Below are 21,025 nucleotides of genomic sequence, written 5' to 3' on the forward strand. Positions count from 1 at the left end.
TCGTGAGGCGATGTAATTTAACAGTGAGGTCATTCTATAATTAGTTCTAAAAGTATTTCAGGGCCCCTTTAATCCTTTCGTGTATAGGAAGGACTTGCTTGATCAAGTACAACCACTATTTGGGTGCCTTGTTTTTTTTTACTATAACAGTATTTCCAAGTCTTCAAGAACTTATGGGTGCACTCGTAGAAGAACCTGTTTACATCATTTTGTCATTTTCTAATCGTTTTTAAAGAAGACACCTTGAAACACTCATTTATCTCTAACTTGAATATGTACTTTTTTTTTCCTTCCTTGAAACCGGAGGTAGTCTCTGTAAGATTTCACTGTGCTACGGGATTCACCTTAGCGAAGATGGATTGATAGAAAAACATGATTTTAAATTACGGCCCTCCGCATCAATACCACGTAGCATCTTGTTCATAGCGATGCTTATTCTACACAATAAATTTGTATAGACCTAAATGAATTAACGTGCTCTCAAGCTGAAGAGTAATCATCCTTTGATTCATGCTGTCATACTGTGTAGTCCTCACTTCTCTTCAGGCTGTGGATTGGGTGAGGACATTCTGCTGGCATGTAGATATTTATTGAGTCATACTGTGCAAACTTTAATATGCTATCTGATGTGCCTTTAGTAAAAGAAATTACACCTGTAGGAGCACAAACAGTGCTTTCTCTAGGAGCTAGTAGTTTGACATTTTTACTGCAGCAGGAGGAGAACAAGACATTTCATATTCAGTTCCCATCAGTGACATAGTGACTGTGTTTCTTTTGGCAAATGCTGTGCATTTAGTATTGTGCCATGCGGCTGCTGTGAGAGGCTCATTATTGGCTATACTTTATTTCTCTACTTTCTCTGCGTACATGTGTATCACTAGTAGATAAATGCTATGTGGTCATCCCCCTTATGTAGGATCTGTAAAATGTGTGATAGCTTTCAGTAGTGGCTGTACCATTGCGAATATTCCTTCAAGTGTGTGATGGGTACGTTCAGTTTATGTTCCGTCGACATAAAAAAATGTGACCTGTTCATCTCGCATTTTTATTTCCTTTCGGATGTACAGTCGAACCTCGATATAATAAATTTGTACTTGCAGCGAAAAGCTTTGTTAAATTGTTAATTTTGTTAATTTGACGTTTGAAAGTTTCAGCATTAAATACAACTTCACAAATTCGCAGAGCATTCCTGGTGGATTGTATCTTGTTAGTAAGTGCTCATAAACAAATTGCAAGAAGGTTGAGCCATAGTAGCATGGTTATAAGCACCTGTGCATGTGGTGCAGATAGCACCGGAAGCAATGCATTGATGGAGCTCACGGTGTCCGAGATTTGCGCCTGTTGTGCCGCATAGTTCCGTAAATAATGAATGCCAATGGAAGACTGCGCTTAGTGCGGGCAGCCGGCACCTGGAAAATAAATACAAAACTGTAAAAAGATTTGGGTATTCGTCTTGAGCAAGCAAAAAAAAAAAGTCGCAGTTTCGCCATCAAGGCGGAGCATTGATGACGATAGCAAAGAGACTTCACGAACTAAAGTTTCCTATCGGTGTCACGCATGTTCAGGCAAATGTTAACAGATCTCACTCAATGACCACGAACTCGCAGTCACAATACGAGCGAGTGCTTCACACCATGTCTTGGAAACTCGATTATGCGACCGCTAACATTAGGCGCGTGGGTACGAAATGCGCATGAAGGCACCAACGATTTCTACTCTGTTTGCATTGTCCACAGAGAGAGTATACGTGTGAGAAGGGGGGAGGTACGCATTCATGCCCCCTCCTCCCACCCCCCATCATGTGCTTGATCACGTTGCCGTTTGTTCACACCCTCCCCATCCCTCTTGCGCTGAAGGCATCGTCAGGTGTTGCGATTCCCCCGAGTGCTGCGAGCTGCCTCTGCAAGTTGTTTACCAATATTGCAGTGTTCCCTGCATACTGTGTATTGGCATGTACGCTACGATGGTGGTTTTGCCGCTCAAGTTTGAAGTAACTTTTGCCTTGGCTGACATCTTTATAGTTTTTTGCTAGATGAACTAGCCATGCTGGCTCCATGTTCATGCTTGAGATGGTTTAAAACTTTGTTAAATAAAAAAAATGTCAAGAAATTACTTTGTTAAATCGCGAAAGAAAATATACATGGTTTTCAATGCAACTAAGATAGGGAATTGAAAATAGTATGTTACATCGCGAATTTCGCTATATCGAGGTTCATTATGGTGAGGTTCGACTGTAGTTGTCTTTTTGGAAAATTTTTCTTAATACTCCGAGCTATGTCATTGTCTTTGTGCATGTAAACATTCCTTTAATGCAGTTGACAGAATTGAAACTATCTTTCCTGGAGGATTATATGAATCAGTGTTCTTGATGGGTGCATTGCTAATGTTGTTTGTTTTCTTTCTCTCTGCAATTATAGTGACAACCTCCATTGTTTGTTAAGGAATCGTTTGTTAATAAACACATCTTTCTCTTTCTTATTTTTAGTCTCCTTAGCATTTTATTCTCTTTGATGCTCTAATAGAATATCAGTGCTGGCACTTGCAATTTTATTTCTTTTTGCCATTTAATGCCTTTGCTATGACACATTCATCAGCAATTTATTATGTGAACCAATTCTTAAAGGAGCCCTGAACCACTTTTTATTGAAGTAGAGAAAGGCATTTGAAGTGAAAATAAACTATTTCAGGAATACTTTCCCACAAAAACTTCCATGCGTTCAGCAGAGGGCAATCAAACATGCCCTTCGCTGTGCTCCCGTTCCTTCTTCAATGCCTTGTACTGTGAAGGCTACAGCGCAGTGGGGCATACTCACAATGCCCTGCCTTCTAAATGTCACTGTGGTGCGCACTTCAAATTTCATTTTGGATGTTAACGTGGATGCCGCAATTTCTGCCTTTGGTGCCCTGTGACGCGTTAAACGTGAGCCAAACGTGGTTGTCCTCAGGGAGCCGAAGTGTGCTTAGCCAGAGGACTCGTGGCGGCACCACACGGCGACCTCGGCATCTACACCATGTAGCCGACCGCAGCTTGTCTGCTATCGGCCAATAGCAGCTGCCTAAGGGAATGACGAAATAAAGCGTTCGATGACGAAATAAACTGTTCAGAAGAAAGCGAGGACAGGGCCTTCTGTTGAAAAACGTGCATTTGAGAGAAAGGTGACTTCGCGATCCGCTTGCAAGCTCGACGCACTGTCTACGACAGCAAAGCTTGGCTGAGATGTTCACAGCAACGTGTGCTACCCACAGACTATGTTATTTCACCAAGCCTGAGCAGTGGTTCAGGGCCCTTTTAGATCCTTTTTTTTCACTCCTACAGTTGCTCATCTAAGACACTGGCAATTCTGGTGCCACTGCTGTTTCACCTTTCTCTGATACAGAGTTTGTACAAATTTTTGAATACTTTGCATAGCCTTTTTAGTCTGAAACCCACATTTTTGAGGCCTTGGGATGACTTAGAACTTTTATGGGTTCCTGAAATTCTTGAATACTAATTTTATGTAACGATTTCCTAAATGAATATTCAGACTTGCAGAGAATCACCAAAAACTGATATGTCAGTACTATTAAAAACTATTGGCACTTTTGTTCTGAAAGTGGCTCTAAAAGCTTTTTGTTGTTTCCATGCATATCTATCCTAGTGAACAACACAGTAGAATGTATTTCACCCAATATCAATATGAAATTTGCAGTTCCTAGCACCAAATCCTGATTCAGTGGCTGTGTAGCGAGTGGTATGTCATGCTCCCAGTTAACGTGATCGTTCTCAAACACTTGACAAATGGTCAAGAGTAACAGAAATTTACAACAACATACTGTACATGAAAATGATCAGTAGTCGTCTTGCTATGTAATGTGATAAATGCGAACATCAAAGGGACTCTTGGGCTACCAAATACACAGTGCCTTTTTCTTTTTTGTAAGTGGAAATTCGAGGTGTAGTTGTTTAAAAAGAGTTTGGTCAGCCTGTAATAGTACTTGTTTGGCCTCTTGGAGGTCAAAATATATATTGAGCTTTTAATTGCTTAAGCATTTCTATGCTTCCCCAACAACAACAACAACAACAACAAAAAAACGATCACGTAAGACAATAGCTTTCTAGATAGAGCCTGTAGCAGCAGGCGAATTAACCTTCGTGCTGCCTTTCACTTAGTGCAAATGAATCTGTGAGAACACAACGCTCGCGAAGCTGTCTGCACACGCCGCACTCTGCCCCTTTTGCAGATCACTTTCAATATAGCAGCCCGTGCGTCTCTCTAATGTAAAGTAAGCGGCGAGAATGCAGCCCATAAAGCTATCGGCACTTGGCACACTCTGTCGGTATCGTGGATCGCTTTCAAGATATTGTCACGTGGTGGTGACGTTGAATAACACAGTAGCAATACTGTGAACGAGAAAACTAACTTTTATTGGGCACGTGACCAATAGGTGACCAACGTGACCGCCGTGACCAATTAGGCCACGGCGGCCTCATTTCAATGGGGGCGAAATGCGAAAACACCCGTGTACTTAGGCGTGTACTTAGGTTTAGGTGCACGTTAAAGAACCCCAGGTGGTCCAAATTTCTGGAGTCCCCCACTACGGCATGCCTCATAATCAGATCGTGGTTTTGGCACGTAAAACCCCATAGTTTAAATTTGTTTTACGCAGTTGGATGATGCGCTAAAGAGCGATAACGGCTTATAATGATTGAAACATCAGTGCACCTGGCGCCGCCAGCTGCAGTACTTTCCTTGGTTCATCAATGCACTTTGTGCCTATGTCCGCAGCAGTTGGTTTCACCGCAGCGCTGTCGTTTGTACTGGCCGTATCAAGTTTCATATCATTGATAATGACACTGGCCTGCGTGGAGATGGGCAAGTGGCACAATGGTTACGCATACTTACTGAGGAATTTCTGCATGAATTTTTTTATCCTTAGACCCGAGTAAGCATGAAAAGTATTCAATGTTAAACTTGCAATTACTGTTAAGGACCTAAAGTGTGCTGTTGGCAAATTTGAATAATTTGTTTTGTATGGTCATTACAATGTAATTTCCATCTTTAAATAATTTATATAACCACTGAGTAGGACACAGTTCTTGAAAGTAATTTGAAATGGGTACATATGTCTCTCAACCAGAATGAACCCTGGTATAACATTTATTTTAATTTTGATTGAATCATGCAAATATGTCAACTCTTAAGAAAAATTACCGTATTTACTTGAATTCCTGTTCCGATTCTAAGCCGAACCCCAAATGTCGAAAGCCAGAAAAACAACTTGCCTCGAATGTAGGCCGAACAAAGAAAGTGAGGACAGCGTTCACAAAATGATAGCCTTTATTTAATATGAACATGCCGAGCTCGCTCTACGTCGTCACCACCGTTAGCCTCGTCCACAGGTATGCTAGACGCAAGTTTAAATATCTGCCCGTCTGGCCCACGTAGAACTTCCCACACGAAAGTTACATGCACTCGCAATGTTGTGTATAAGATCCCACTTTCGTGTGGGAAGTTCTACGTGGGCCAGACGGGCAGATGTTTAAACGTGCGTCTGGCAGAGCATGGTAATGAAGATGAGAGCATCGCAATAGATGGGCATCTGGCTGCCCATTGTAGAAAATGTGACGCGAAGGCACCATGCTTCCCGCTCTTAAAACAAACTGTTGCTGTGTATCACCACAGGAATAATATTACGAGGGAAATTGTGGAAGCAGCTGAGATAGCCAGGGTAGGTGACGAGTGCGTTAGCACGCCGTCTATACTTTTATCCAGGAAAGAGCTTGAATTTTTGGGCATAGTAGTCACGTGACTGTTTTCCTCCTTCCCTTCTGTGTGTATATTGCAGTGGCGTCCCACTGAGTATATATATACTCACCAGCTGGAATAATTCAATTGTTGAAAGTTAGCGCTCGTCCTGCGTTCCTGCTTGTCCCTGTGTCATTTTTCGCGCTATGTTTCCGAGTCGTGCTTAGCAGCCCAGCACCATATAGCCACTAAGCAACCACCGCAGCTCGCGAAGTATTTGTCACAACAAAACAAGCATACTTGCGTCGAACTCAAAGTGAGTAAACAAATCATTATTTAATGCCACTTAAGTGATCAAATACGGCCGTGGACGTCCTTGAACTGTCGTTTGTCGTTGTCACAACTGTAGAGGTGTTGGCGACTTGGTAGGCAGGTGCTTTATTTCTCCGTTGACAAAGTGCCTCGAGCATATTCTGGTATTGTCGTTCGGGCTCGAATGTGAAAGGGCATTACCGCTGAAGCACCATAGAGGGCAATCAGCTGAGACTAAACAACGTGAAGACTGAACAAATGTGCGCTAGAGTGTGCGAGAGAAATGCTAATTTTCGAATACTCGATGTGTGCTGCAGTGTACTCCAATTTTAGTTCTGTTGTTCTAAACGCGAGAAAATATCGGTGCGAATGAGCTCGGTTCCAGCTTTCGCGTCTTGATCTTGGCGCAGGAAGAAACACAGTGCGTACAAAGTTCCAGCACGGAGCGCTTACGAAGCTAGATTAGACACGTAACAACCACTGCGCGTTTGTTTTGGAGTAAGACGAGCTAAACAAATATACCTAAATTAATTTACAAGAGCGCGAATATGTTGACGCGTTTTTGTGCCGTGGACGCTTTATTGCGTGTTTTTACGGATGCCGCTGCTGGTTATTTTATTTTTCTTTATTTTGCATTTACGCCTTAGTTCGGTTAAAGGAATTCAGAAGACCGACACGAACCGCGACGATCCATTGCAGCCGCCGGATTGCTTCCCCCGGTTTTGAAGGGAAGCGGTACAATTCGATATCGATCGACATTCCCTTCGAGGTGGTGACAATCCTTAACGCAGCAATATCTGCGCGTATTTTTTTGTTCACACTTCTCACGAAGGAGCTGCCAAGAGGCCGCGGTGAATCCAATGGAAAATTGGAAACGCAGGCTTTCAGGCGGGCCTGAGCGCATTACGGATGGTGAAATGACGGTGAGACATTCGCGTACAGCAAACAGCATGATTTGCGCCGTTTCGTATTTCCTTTGGGCTAGAGGTCTAGACAATCCTAGGATGCCATTTTCCCGCATAGCGTCGTTTTTCCGCTTTTCTATAGCTGGCGACGCCAGGCAACATTTGCAATATACGCAGTGGAAGCTTGCTAAATCGCGCGCGCGCACATCACGCACCGACCCGATTCCGGACGGTGCGTGAAGAGTTCTTGCACGTGCCCACATGGTTGCTTGAGAAACTGCTTAGTCGCCGCTTACACACGATGCCACATCAAAACTTTGCCGACAGGGGCACTCAGAGATAGCGCGACTCGTTCGCCTCAAATCATACGTGTCCCGCGATACTGCGGCTCCTTCGCTACTGCACAAGGGGGTGCTGAATAATTTCATGGCACAAATGCCGCGCAAAACACAAAAGTGCGGGAAGATCGGCGTTTGGTTTCCAGAAAGGAGTGGCAACAGAAGCTCCAACCACACGAAACGCCAAACGCTAATCACAGATCACGGCGAAACCTCTACCTAATTTTTATAGTCTGACGTCTTAGGCTTAGTTACATCTTAGACCCTTAGATAAGCGAGCATCGAAACGTCATCCTTCATTTTTTTTTGGGGGGGGGGGGATGGGGAGTAATTTACGAAGCTTCACAAGCCGGTGCTAAGAAACAAGTTAGCATCGGAAGCGCGGCTATCTCGCACAGTATGTTGTTTTTATAGAGCAGTTCTGCGTCGCCGCATTATTAGCGATACCAATCATAGGCAGTGATTAGTGCAAGTGTTTGTGAATAAATTACCGGCTTGCCTCCTGTGATAACACGCGCTTTTGCGCTTAATATTCTACAGACCCCATAAATCGTTGGAAACGAAGTCCGCGGCAGACGTATTTTTCTTATACCAGGTCGGCCATCAAACTTATTGCACAAGGAGTGACCACATTGTGCGCAAAGGACAAACAGCTTGTGTTCGGCCACGTGAGCAAGGAAAACAGAAGAAAGAAATATTTGAGGCAATCAGTTTGGCTTATGCCAAGTGACCTTCGCATACAACACAACTTAAGTGGGAGGTGAGACGTCCATGTGCCGCGCGCGCTGATTGAGCCTTAACTCTCACCTGAATGTTCTCCACTGGGCGAGGGCGATCAGAAGAACGCCGTGAACGATGAAAGGCCAGCGCTGGCGCAGAACACGTGCGGCCATTTGGCTCGCAAAGATTGTAGTCCCGACAGTCATTTTCCTGTGCAAGTCCACATCCACAAAACAATAAAAAAGCATTGCTTCTCGAATGCGTGCACTGATGAATGTTTACCCCTTTAGCGCTTTCCGTTAAAGCTGCATACAATTCTCGAAATGTGCCGCCGAGTCAAATCATGGTTTTCGCACCGCGGAAATAAACTTTCAAAGCGATACGTCGCCCCACAAGTGCAAGAAAACAACGAATCAGCCGTCACAAGAATACATCGATATAGCTATGATAAAATTCAGCTTCCTTTACGCCACGAACACATGGGAAGCTATATCGAGATATATCTACGAGAACGTGCCCATGAATTCTTTGCTATTTCGAACAAAGAATACTATTTTCAAAGTTTAGGCACTGGGAAGGAAGCATATTATAAGCGCCCCTTTCTCTATACATAACTAATTTCAGTTTCACGTAGATCACCTGTGCAAGATGAGCCCTACGTCTTCCATTGGCAATGAATACTTGTGCCGAAACTGTTAGCAATCGCTTGACAAAGGTGAAACAGAAGCTGTTAGGTACCTAGCATCGCCAAGGTAAAGGCTATGGAATTAAAGCAGATATGGCGAATCTTGAACTATTTTTTCTGAGACACGGTCTTGGCGGATTTATATTGCACAATTAATAAAAAATCTATGGGTACTTTGCCGAGCTAACCTGCGATAGGCAAAAGCCTATCTACGTTCCTTTTTTCTCTCGGAACCACCTGTCAACTTTGATGGATCACCTATTGTTCACCTAAGGCCACCTGTCAATTTTGATTGATCACGTATTGTTCACCAATAGGGTCATCCATCAAGCGCTGTGATAGTTGCCACGGGCTGTGACGAATCACCGCTTTCCCGCGTCCACCACGGACTGTGCACGGACACTCATGAGCCACTAAAGGATTACGCCTTAATAGTTGAGCATAAGCAGAACAGCGCATTCCGCGTCTCGTTTCGTTGAACCGGGCCTTCTCCGCCGCCTCGAGACCCGCTTCATTTACCGCTGCGTGAGGCGCTGGTACAATAAATGCTACGCATAATTAGTCAGCAATGGTCTTAAAAAAAGAAGCACCGGCAGCTTTAGAGCAACTTGTGCTTACTTCTGCTATAGCCAGGGTACAATCCTTTCTGTTTTTCGTACGGGACAGTTCAGCTTGTCGTGGCGGAAAGCCGTTTTAACAGCGAAGCTGTTCTTGCCCGACGTAAAATGGACCACGTAGCACAAAACTCCACCGATGGCCACCGACGGAGACGACGCGCCCAGCCGGTTTCCCCGCCGCATCGAGATCTGCGCATGCGCCATGATAACGGTTATGAATGCGCATGCGTTTGACCTTGAAAAGGATATCGAAGCGTGTACACGGCGGCGCTAGGTCGGTTAACGCCATGGGGCGGCCTAGGAAAGTTCGTACTGCCGAAGAAGAGGCTGCGCATCGCGAAGCTAGACTACTTTGTAAGAAAAAAAAAATTACGCCTGGTGGGAGTTTCTGGTCGAGAAATCGCTATATAATTCAACGTATGCATAGACGGGGAGAAGCTTGCACATGGAGCTGTCGGGAAACGGCCATAAGCGGGAAGGTGCCGCAGTTGAGCGTGACAAACGGCTTCAAGTATCCACCCAAGCCAGGGGGAATACCGCGTTTGAACGAAGTGAAACCTTCCTGAAGCCAAGTTCCAATCTAGCAGCACCCAAGTTACGACCTTAGAAGTAGCCCTAATGGCCCCTAATCGGCCATCTTGGTTGTTTCAAACCTTGCCTGACCGAGTGCATGCGAGCTTGGCCGTTATTTATTGCGTTGATAGGAGCATCGAAACATTTTTATTATTTTCTTGGATTTAATTTAAAAGATTTCTCTGGGGCTCGGCTGAGTGGAACCCGCTTATTGCGCAGACTTCTCTGCGTCGCCGTGTGTACGTAGGCGCAGTGTGTCGTTAAATGGGCCAGCGTCGCGAGGCCAAACCAACCTATTGCTATAACCCAACACCAACACCACAACAAGTCTGCAGTAACGGCCATGTGTTTCCATCTCTCTCTCCCGTCTTCTTACTTCTCCGTTGCCTTGATTGTGCTTCGATTAATATGCACGAGATGCTTTCGTTGGGGATTGACCATCTTTCCGCCGTCATGCGGAATGCCCTGCTTATGTTGCGTCGGCGTCGGGCCAATCAAACTTTCTGGTATCCTATAGCCACTGCAGTCAGCATGGCAGTGCAAATCAGACAAGCCCTGGGCAGCAAGTAAACTTTTTATTCAGACTGAAAGATCGCGTTACAGTGGTTTTTTTTTGCGCATGCATACGCAAGAAGCGTACATATACATGTCCAACAAAATGCTCATGACGTACTACATTCAAGTTCTCGTTTCCCATCTCTCGCCTTCAACGTGTGTAGTGATCCGATTCTGCAACTGTAAATTCTGGCTAGTGCTTCACTGCGGGAACACATTGAATATTTCTTACTTTCGTCTGTCATGACGATTACATCACACAGCACAGCAGTTAACACCTGGCAGTTGACACTTATGTACAGAATAAGATGAAAAGTAAGAAACCTATCGGCACACGATCACACGCTGATAAACACGTAGAAGGCGAAACAGTCGCTTTATTGCGTGTTACTTTTTACTTCAAAACCATGGACTTTGGTTCGCAGAACACCAGCGCCTAATAAGTGCCTGATATGGCTCGCTTCAAAGTGCACAAAGCAAATTAAAGCAAAAGTACATAGTAAAGGGACAGATATATATATCTAAACTTTCTTCTTTCAGAACCGAAATATGGCTCAATAAGAAAGGCCACAACGCTTACTGTTCCAAATTAGCACATGTCAACTGATCTCCCAACGCCGTTCATGCCACGGTATGCAATACGAGCAAAATGACAGGACGCTGCTTGAACATAAACAACAACACCTCAAAGCACATTAAATAGAAGTTGGAACACTTTGAAATTGGCGTTGGCAAACGGTGTGCAATGGCTTCGTAACAGCTTCCCGGTTCGGCGGTGTAGCGAATGGAAAAGTTCAAGAGGTGTACAACCTCGTCCTAGTAGTTGAAACGAACAGCCCCTATTTAGGAGCTTCGATTAATATGCTTAGCAGGAGGAATTAATATTAACAGCACGAGCCACGTTGTTTTCCTCTCCTCTCAGGATGCCAAGCTCTGCTGCCGAAGACTGCAGGATGAAGCAGGTATATATAAATAAAATTACTTGGGAGCGTTACCAGCACAACGAGGAAACAATAGTCACACAAATTAGTAAATACCCTATAGTCGTCTGACTTTCGCACTGGAGGTGTGTGGAAAGTTAGAGCATTCGTGCACGCTAACTCATGCAAAGTAAGAGGCCATGATAGTTTAAGGAACGACACTACAAAATATGAGGCAGAGTTTAAACGATAGAATATTTGTCAGAAAGTATAGCTCTGTTCTCTATCGACGACTTTCTTGCGCGAATAATTCCAACGGAATATCCCGCTGCTGCTCCTCGGTTTGAATTGCCCGCACCGAAACGGACGAGTTGACGTAACCCTCACGTTACCACTCGCCTTACAGATTCCAGTGAATAAACCAGTCCGGACAGCTCAAGAGAGATGCCATAGCACGAAATACATGGCGCCATGGCAATTTTACACTTTCAACACTTTCTAGCTTACAAAGACTGTTCCAGTAACGAATGAAATATTTATCAATGCGATAACAACTATATGGACACACGAAACGCATTTCTGCCGTCGCTGTTAGGTTCCGTATCAACTCCAAGGGCGATAACATCGTCGCAGCGTGCCGTATGCTCTATGCGCTCAATCTCGCGCACGCAAAAAGGGGAAAGGAGGGAGGCTCGCCCGCAAGGCTCCGGTGTTCATGTTGGTTTGTGTTCGTGCTTGCTTGTGCGCCCGTGACAACATGCTTCACAATTTAGTTCCCATGCTTATGTTTACAAGTTTATATGGCCGATAAAACTACTGTCCTTACTTGGTGCAGCTGTCCACTAACTTTCTATCGCCATCGATGCTTCGCTATTCGGACCAAACTGTCACTTTTTCATCTCAGAAGTCTCAATCTTTCAATCTGGTTTGAATTCTTGTGTTCTGTTTGTGTCTCTTAGCGTCGTTACAGTATTTGCGTGATCAAACTCCAATAAAGAAGATGAAGATTGCGCATTATTCTGTTCTTTTTTGTAGTCTGTTTTTTGTATTGTACTTAAGTAAGAAGTAATTAGGAACCGGTACTGGCTGCTTTTGTCGCCATTTTGTTCCTCTTGCTTGTGGTGATTGCTGTGAATTGGTAATAAAGGGGTTAGGAAAAGGTGCCGATCATCAGCAAGTTAATTTATGAAAAAGAATATAATTAATTCACATAAAAGGCTCAGTCACGTCTGTGCCCAACGGGGCCCTATTTGGCAGCATAGCAGAGCTTCGTCAGATAAAACACGAAGTTCAATCGTCGCGATGTTCACATTCAATGTGTCCACTTTAGGCATCACGATGTTACGATATATTGATTTCCCAAGGAATGAAACCAAATGTAGTTTGTGGACGAGCGATGATAGCAAGATGTTCTCGGTTGTTTGAGCGCTGCCGCTATTATTTTATACTATGTATGCCGAAGACGTTCCGCTAGTTCAAAACACAAATAGATGACATGACATGCCAGTTTTGCTTCACATATACGTGGAACCAAAAAAAAAACAATCGGTAAATGCAACACGGAGCTCAGTTGTCTATCTCGTTGATGCTCAATTTTTCCTGCAATTTTTTTTTCTCTTCGTACCATTTTAGTCTCCCTAAACCAGCTAACAAGGCTTCTGCATGAGTAGGAAGGCATGTTCACCTTTCAATAAACTATCATGTCTGTTCAGCTATCAGTTAATAAGAAAGCCGATGATATGGAAGCAAGCTAGTTGTGCGTGATGAAAGTTTATTATTGCATATAGAATATAAAAAAGCGATAAATAAAATAATAGAATATTTTTGATCCTTCATGTCAGTGAAATACTATGCAAGATGACATTGACTATTTGCGATGTATATACCTTCCAAGTTTGTGCCTTATGTTATCCGAGAAAATGTGTCACATATATAAAAATCAATCACATGTTTATGATTAAGACGTGGGAAAGCTAATGGCACCCGTAACAACAATATAACAAACTGAATAATTCTAAAGTTACTGCCCATGAGGTCTAGGGATCCAATATCCGCCGCGGCGTCCGCATTTTGATGGAGGCGGGTACGAACGGGTACTTCTGCGCCCGTGGGTGTATATTTCAGGGCTTATACTCTATCTATCTATCTATCTATCTATCTATCTATCTATCTATATATATATATATATATATATATATATATATATATATATATATATATATATCGGCTTATAACGAGCGCCACTGCGTATTTGCATTTCTAGAAATCGACATTATTATTATTTAATGTTACTGCAGAAATATTTCTAAGGAAAGCACTGCCTTAAAAATAACCAAGTCACCATTATGAATATTTCTGGTTGGCAGGATTCGAACACAGGACCTCAAGCACAGAATTAGGACATTGAAACCATTAGGCCACGGACGCATTTACCATGGTGGATGTGTTACTTGTTTGATGATAATCATCATTAGTCATGAAGGCCTCATTTGCGCCACCAACGCTGTTTTTCCGCCAATTACAACGAATACCACGCATGGACACCATCTTGTGAAGAAGGAATTCTATGAGATGCCCACATCGTGTGATCCTCGTCCTGTACAATATTGCTCGATCTAGCCTCCGAAATACCTCCACAGATTCTATTGCTCTCAGAGTCAGTGTGGAGCGCAAGGCCTTGCTCTAATTATGTGCATTGCTGCTGCGCGATTGCTCAGTATTTAGTGCGTTCGAGTCAGAAATGCACAATGCTTAAGTGACACTGGCTCAATTCCAGTATATAAGTGGCTGTCTAGATGCGTTAATATTCTTCCCGCTTAGGCAGTAGTGAAGCTTGTCATTACGAGGTGGCCTGACGGCGAAAGAAAATCACCGGTATGCCAAACCGAGTTTCGCGCAGTAATATTTCCTGTGGTTCCGTCATACTGGACACACAGAACTCGGAAAACGTCTGCGCATGAATTTAAGGGCAAAAGCACACTGAATTGATAAAATCTCTGAAACAATAGCTTAAGATATGAGAGCTTTCACAGTAGATTTCATTGCTTTAAAATGTGCAGGACAAAAAACGCGGAGCTACAACAATCTATGTGTTCGCGACAAAGCGAAGCTCACTATCCGATTAATCGGTGCAAAAATAAACTCGAACTCCAACACAGTATCCGAGTAAACTCTGACGATTATTTCATTCAGCTTAGATGTGAATGATGTTTAACATGTATGTTTTTCTGCGTGCATACTTGTTCCTACAAGCGTTCGTGTAACGCCCCTTTTGACATTATTTGGCTCTCTAAATTTCGAAGCACGGCGAGTTTTCTAAAGAAAGCAGTACAATTACTCTTTGCGCACATGTGAAGGCATGCAGAATAACGGCGTTTTTGACGCAAAATGTTGATAGATATCATTGTTCCCCCTTGTAACTCCGCTAAAGATTGTCCAGTGCCTGCGATGTCGTTGGTAGGCCACCGCTTTCCATGTAATGGCCACAAACAAAAAGCAGTTAGAACAGAGCCGTACCAGAATGTTCAGCAGGGCGCTCTCTTTGCGGTTGGTGGCGTCCCTGAATGCTTCGGCCTTGTGTACAGAATAGCTGCGCACCTCTCCACGGCCTTCATGATGCATCGCGTTGAAGATGCTCGCAGGAATCCCGGTGAACTCGATGAGGCTGAGACTCTTGCTAGCGCCATGCGCGAGCACGATCAAGTCGTCCCAGAAAAGCACCAGACCTTCGACGTTGACTCTGACTATAGCTTGAGGTTATAGGCAAGAGCATACACCCGTTCTTGCTCCACATCCCGAATTTCCTGGTTTGTCCGACAGTCCCACTCGTGAGTAAGGTGTATGTCTACCTCATTAAGCGTGGAAGAGAACCTTATATATGCAGCCAGGGCAGAAAATTCATAGCATTTGAAGCCATCGGTATGAACACACAGTGAAGTTATGTGCTTGCAACCACAGACAACACGTAAAGTGTTCATAACTGAGGGCGGGACGTTGGGAATTGTGTTGCTCGATGCGATATTTGCATTGTAGATTTGCGGACATTGCTGTAGCTTAATGGTGTTGTGGTGAATGCAAAAACTCTTGACGACAACGCGATCATCAAGTCCCCGCTCCCAGATAGTTGTGGAGACTCGGTCGATACCATCTATGGAGGGCAAGGAGTTGACGACCACGGACTTGATTGCGTTGTTGTCCGCCACTGCGCCGAAGAACGCGTGGCACTCTGCTTCTTCAAAGGGCCGCAAATCGATGCAGAGCTGGCTGAGCGACGAGTTAGATTTATGCAGGGCTTCGCACAAAGACTTTATGTACGTCGCCGCTTGGGGATCCGGAAACTGCATATCTGGATCCCAGGATGACATATGACACACGTTCAACGACGACGGTAGCCTCAGGCGGCGTAGTGTGGCATTCCGTTTGGTCACTTCGGCGAAGAGGGTGACCGTAAAGATGCTGGAAAGACATGTACACAAATTTTTTGTCGTTACAAATTTAAAACTAAATTTAAAAAACGCGAGAAAAACACTGTTTAGTGCTCATACATAATCTTATGCTAGAAACAGAAATCGACGTTACTTAGCGCGTAAAAAGAATTTGTTTTCAGTAACAAAGATCACAGTCTGTTTCATAAAATCCGCAAGTTTTTGACAACCATCCCGTTAGCGAGACTGCGTAAATGAAATATGAAACAACCACATTGATAACCATGACATGAACCCGCCGTGGTTGCTCAGTGGCTATGGTGTTAGGCTGCTGAGCACGAGGTCGCGGGATCGAATCCCGGCCACGGCGGCCGCATTTCGATGGGGGCGAAATGCGAAAACACCCGTGTACTTAGATTTAGGTGCACGTTAAAGAACCCCAGGTAGTCGAAATTTCCGGAGTCCTCCACTACGGCGTGCCTCATAATCAGAAAGTGGTTTTGGCACGTAAAACCCCATAATCTAACCATGACATGACACTGAAATGAGGGGCTGAGTTTCCGGGGCAAAATTTAACCAGAACGAAGTTTGTTTGTCCCTTGCTTCGTTAGGGCTCGTCATCTTCCAAATTATTAGCAATCATTTAAGAACGACAGGCAATCTTACTAAGTCACATCAACAGCGCTTTTTTGTGCTTTATGAGCAAGTCCAACTTTAGCTAATCAACATGCACTGCTCACGTCTCGAGTTACAAATAAAACAAGAGCTTGAATAGACGACACCAATAGTAAATTTACCACTTGCCACTACAAAACTCACCGTTACATATAATTCGTTCATCAACATGCAATTCCCAACCAAAGTTTGAAATAAACCAAAAATATAAGAACGAGTTCGCTTTTATTTCACGCCGTGAAGAGCGATTTCTTTCGAGAAAATATTTGTTGTTTTAAATAAATAATATTTGTGTAGTAATAATTATTTGTTTCCGGAACTCTTAAGAATTCAAAAGCTCGCTCCAGCGTATGAAATGCAGCGCTATATGTCTTGTGTTAAGTGGCATCCCCCAAATCAAATTTGATGTGTGATACTTAGTGCCAAATATGCCTATAGGACATGTTCGGCATTGGTTAGTTAGTTTAGGATGGTTTGTTCGGCAATGTTAATAGTTTAGAGGAGCGTCATACATAACTTCGCGCGTTGAACTTGCAGACATTATTTTTCAGCCAAATTTATTGACAGACACGGCGCATATATGCATGGCAAGGCCAGTAAACCCCTTCAGAGCTACAAAGCTTGCGATACGCAAGTCGCAAGTTTTGATGACTTGCGCTGTTTTGAAGAAGAAACAGCGGTTCAGGAATGGCCACAGAAATAATCCGAAATATTCTTCTTCGAGTACGGCTCGAGCTGCCAATGCCCCAAACATGTACGAAGGGAACGAGGGCGGGCGGCAACCGAGTAAGCATGACCGAGTGGCGTCCTGGCCGTGACGTCAGTCGCGAGAGGGCACCACTCCAAATTCTGGCTGCTAATAATCAAAATTCGCTATGTCGCCCGGTGAAGTGGCGTCCCATTGCGGCGGCACGAGTTCCGCATTTTAATCATTGTTTGCGGACGCACTGTGCTTTCTGCGCTCATTGTATGGATGTGAACTATATTGGAGTAGAAAGCTTACTTTCTGCGCTTTCCAATGACCCCTAGTATTATCGCCTAGAAACGGAATGGTTTCTAGGCGTTCCAAACCAGTATGAGAAAAAAAAACGGTGTACGGTAAATTACGTAGCCTCGGCGCTAAGATGGACCAAGAGAGACGCGGCCAAGATAGAGACACTGATGCGCAAGAGCATCAAAAGGGTGCTAGGTCTTCCGATCACTACAAGCACGGAGCAGCTCGATCGGTTAGGGGTCCACAATTCACTATCAGAAATCATCGAACCGCAGACCAAGGCACAGGTCGTGCGGCTGTCGACCACCAGGGCCGGCAGGCGCATCCTAGAAGAAGCAGGGATAAATGCCGAGGCAGAGTGCAACGCACGCAAGATTGCGCTCAGCGCGGTGGTCAGGGGCACTTTCAAGGTAGAACCGCTTCCGAGAAACGTCCACCCGCAATTCAACGAGGGGCGCCGAAAGGCGAGGGCCCGAGCACTGCTGAAATCGACCGCCAACTGCCCGGGCCTGGCGGCACTTGTGGACGCGGCCCAGTATGGGCGCAGCGACCGGTACGCGGCCGTCTCGGTACGCTGGGATGGCACGATAATTAACGCAGCATCGGTCAAGGGGGTAACGTCCGAAGTGGCCGAACAGGTGGCAATAGCCATGGCAATGAGAGACCCCGAACGTCCTTACGTCTACGCAGATTCGCGATCGGCGGCAAGAGCATTCGCCTCGGGCTCGATATCCCGGGAAGCGGCGGCCGTCCTCGGCAACGAGGGAGCCACGGGTCATCACATCGTCAAATGGTTTCCAGCCCACATGGGGGCCGACGTGCACCCCGAATTTCCCAACGCCAACGAGCTGGCGCACGGACGCGCGCGAGGACTCACGCACCGCGGCGATCGTGGCGAGCGAAGTGGCGGGGAGGGAGGGGAGCACCGAGACCCGCTGCACACCTTCAACGAAATAACAACGCATTATCAGCTGTCGAGGAGGACCTTCCTACTCCCCCACGCTAAACTCGCTAGACCACAGTCATCGATATTCAGAATGCTTCAGACAGGGTCGTTCCCCTCGAGAGGCGGACTGAGCCGTTATTCACCAGAAGTAGACCCGCAATGTCCGGATTGTGGCGAATCGTACTGCTCGCTAGCGCACATGCTCTGGCAACGCTCCGCGTTAAGCGGCACCGTGTTCGCTAAAGAAGATGACTGGGTGGACGCCCTGCAAAGCGACGACTACCAGACCCAGCTCCGGGCCGTCCAGAGGGCTCACGAAAGGGCGGAGGCTCACGGGCTTCCCGTCCCAACGTGAGTGCGGCCCGTGACCGCTGCCGGCCACTAAACCAAGAGTGGGTGGGGAGGGGTTCCTCAGGACAAAGTAAAGTTATTTCCTCCTCCTTACTGTACTATCCTCCGCTGTACTGCGCTTTCAGTAAAACTGTTCAATATGAAAAAAATAGGTTTGCGGAACCAAGAAATTAATGTTGTAAAAGTTTTCTATGAAGTTTTCATGTACATGTTCATTCATAACCAGTGTTGCACATTATTAGAGCCACACAGCGCCATGTCATCACTTGCCCTGCAAATTTTACTAAGCAACCTTTGATACAAAAGATTTCTAATAGACAATAAATATCGCTGGGTTTTCTTTTTTTTTGCTGTAGGCGCCATCTGTGCCAAAAAAATGTGTCAAGCTGTTTCACGTCAGTTCTAAAGTTTTTCAAATGTAGCGCCACTAAACATTACAAAGCGCGCCAAACGCGGATTGAGTCCCTCTCTAGATTTCAATGTTCAACGGCCTTCAACGTAGTCCTCGACGAGATCACTCAATTGCGGCTGCTGGGAGAAAAAGAAATGAAAGGAAGAAAAAGCCGGGCATGGTACATCACGGGTGCATGCCAGCTAGCTCGCAGGTTAGGCTAATTTGCCATTGCGCCCATGAGAATAACCGATAAATGAAGATTCCAAAAACCTCCGTGCTCACTTTGTTCGCACATGATTGTCTAAAAGTTTTGAAGCGCACACAGAAGTTGTCTTCGCGTTCTCCTAGCTCCCAGGCTCGTCCGATGATATCTGGAAACTTGCTTTCCCCACGCAGTTAGGTGTGATGTCTTTGGTGCAGTACTGTGCTTGCTCTATTCTACGTGACGTCGGTTCAGTTGTACGATTATAATGAGCGTCCCATTATTTCCCCAACTGCAGCGAAAAGCGCGGACCCATACGTGACCTATAGCATTCCAAGCCAGGCGAAACAAACCAAATGTCACCTGTTCCGACGCCTACTGAAGCTTTGAAACACGCAACTTCATGTAGCCGCATTTACCTGTGTAATCATCACGCTCGCATAATGCTCGCACCCCCACCCCCCACTTTCTTTTTCTGGCAGAACCCCCCCCCCCCCCCCTCCCCATTGTACCCTCCAAAATTACAGCGGCGATTGCCATCTGCTTGCTGTGGTGCATGACAGCCTATAGAGATTTTTCTGACATCTCTGTTTGCGAAGTTTTCCGTCGTTGCATATGCAACAGCGCAGTGCGCTCTAAAGTCTCCGATTTCAGCAGAAAAAAAGAAGAAAAAGCATGGAAAATGCGAAAAAGAAAAGGCAGAACGTGCAAACTTTACACGATGTACACTGATGACTTTGAGGAAAAAAAAATTACTTTTGGCAAAAAATCTGTTTGTGCAATTCGTGCTTATTGTAATTGCCAATGTGATGACTTGGCAATGGGCGCCTGTGTCATGGCGAGGTAGAGAAGCTGTCCTCGGCGAAAGCAACGAAAACGGCTAGATGTCGTCGAAACTTTGAAAACATTTGAGGGTTGATCGCAAGGCTATGCGCGAGTGCTTGCGGTGGCCATCGGGACCACAGCGCTTGCATGATGAGTGCTGACAGCGCTGAGCGAGTTCACACTTCCTAAAGCAACTGCTTTGAGCTGTACCGCTTCTCTTTTTACCACGTCACGGTAGCGCGGCTCTGAAACTCGTATCACGTGATCTTCAATACAACGCTATACGTTACGTATGCGTTATTCTTATTTCGCACACCCCTTCTCGAATTTCATTTCCGGAAAACGTGTCTCCACAGTACGCCTGCAACATTCAAATTCATGGCTGCTGTCTCTTGATAGGGTTCCACAACTACATCCTATTTTGGTGAATAACTAAATAAACGGACATAAGCAATTGACAGATGACACACGTTGAAACAAACGCGCATAAAATGTTTTTATGTACTCACACACGCATATTCAACGTGTCAATGAATGACACTTATGAGTTCACTCATAATGCCTTCTTTTACTCCTGTTTTTTATCTGTAGAGAATACAGTGACACGGAAGCAGCATTATTCTTTGGGTTGCATTCCTTCTTTCACGTGCTCGCTGGTACATTTCTTTGTGAATCTGGCAAGTAATTTGTTTAGGCAATGGGTGCACTTGAAAGGATAATTATTGATGCGTAATTTCGTAATTGCTGGGACGCATATGCGTACTAAGTGTTACACAAGCAGGTGCATCATATGGGCGCCGATATGAAGACTCGCGCGAAAGAACCCAACGCCAAGTTGTGTCGTATACTGTATTTGTATACTA

Source organism: Dermacentor albipictus, chromosome 8, assembly GCF_038994185.2.
Source record: "Dermacentor albipictus isolate Rhodes 1998 colony chromosome 8, USDA_Dalb.pri_finalv2, whole genome shotgun sequence".
Lineage (NCBI taxonomy): Eukaryota > Metazoa > Arthropoda > Arachnida > Ixodida > Ixodidae > Dermacentor > Dermacentor albipictus.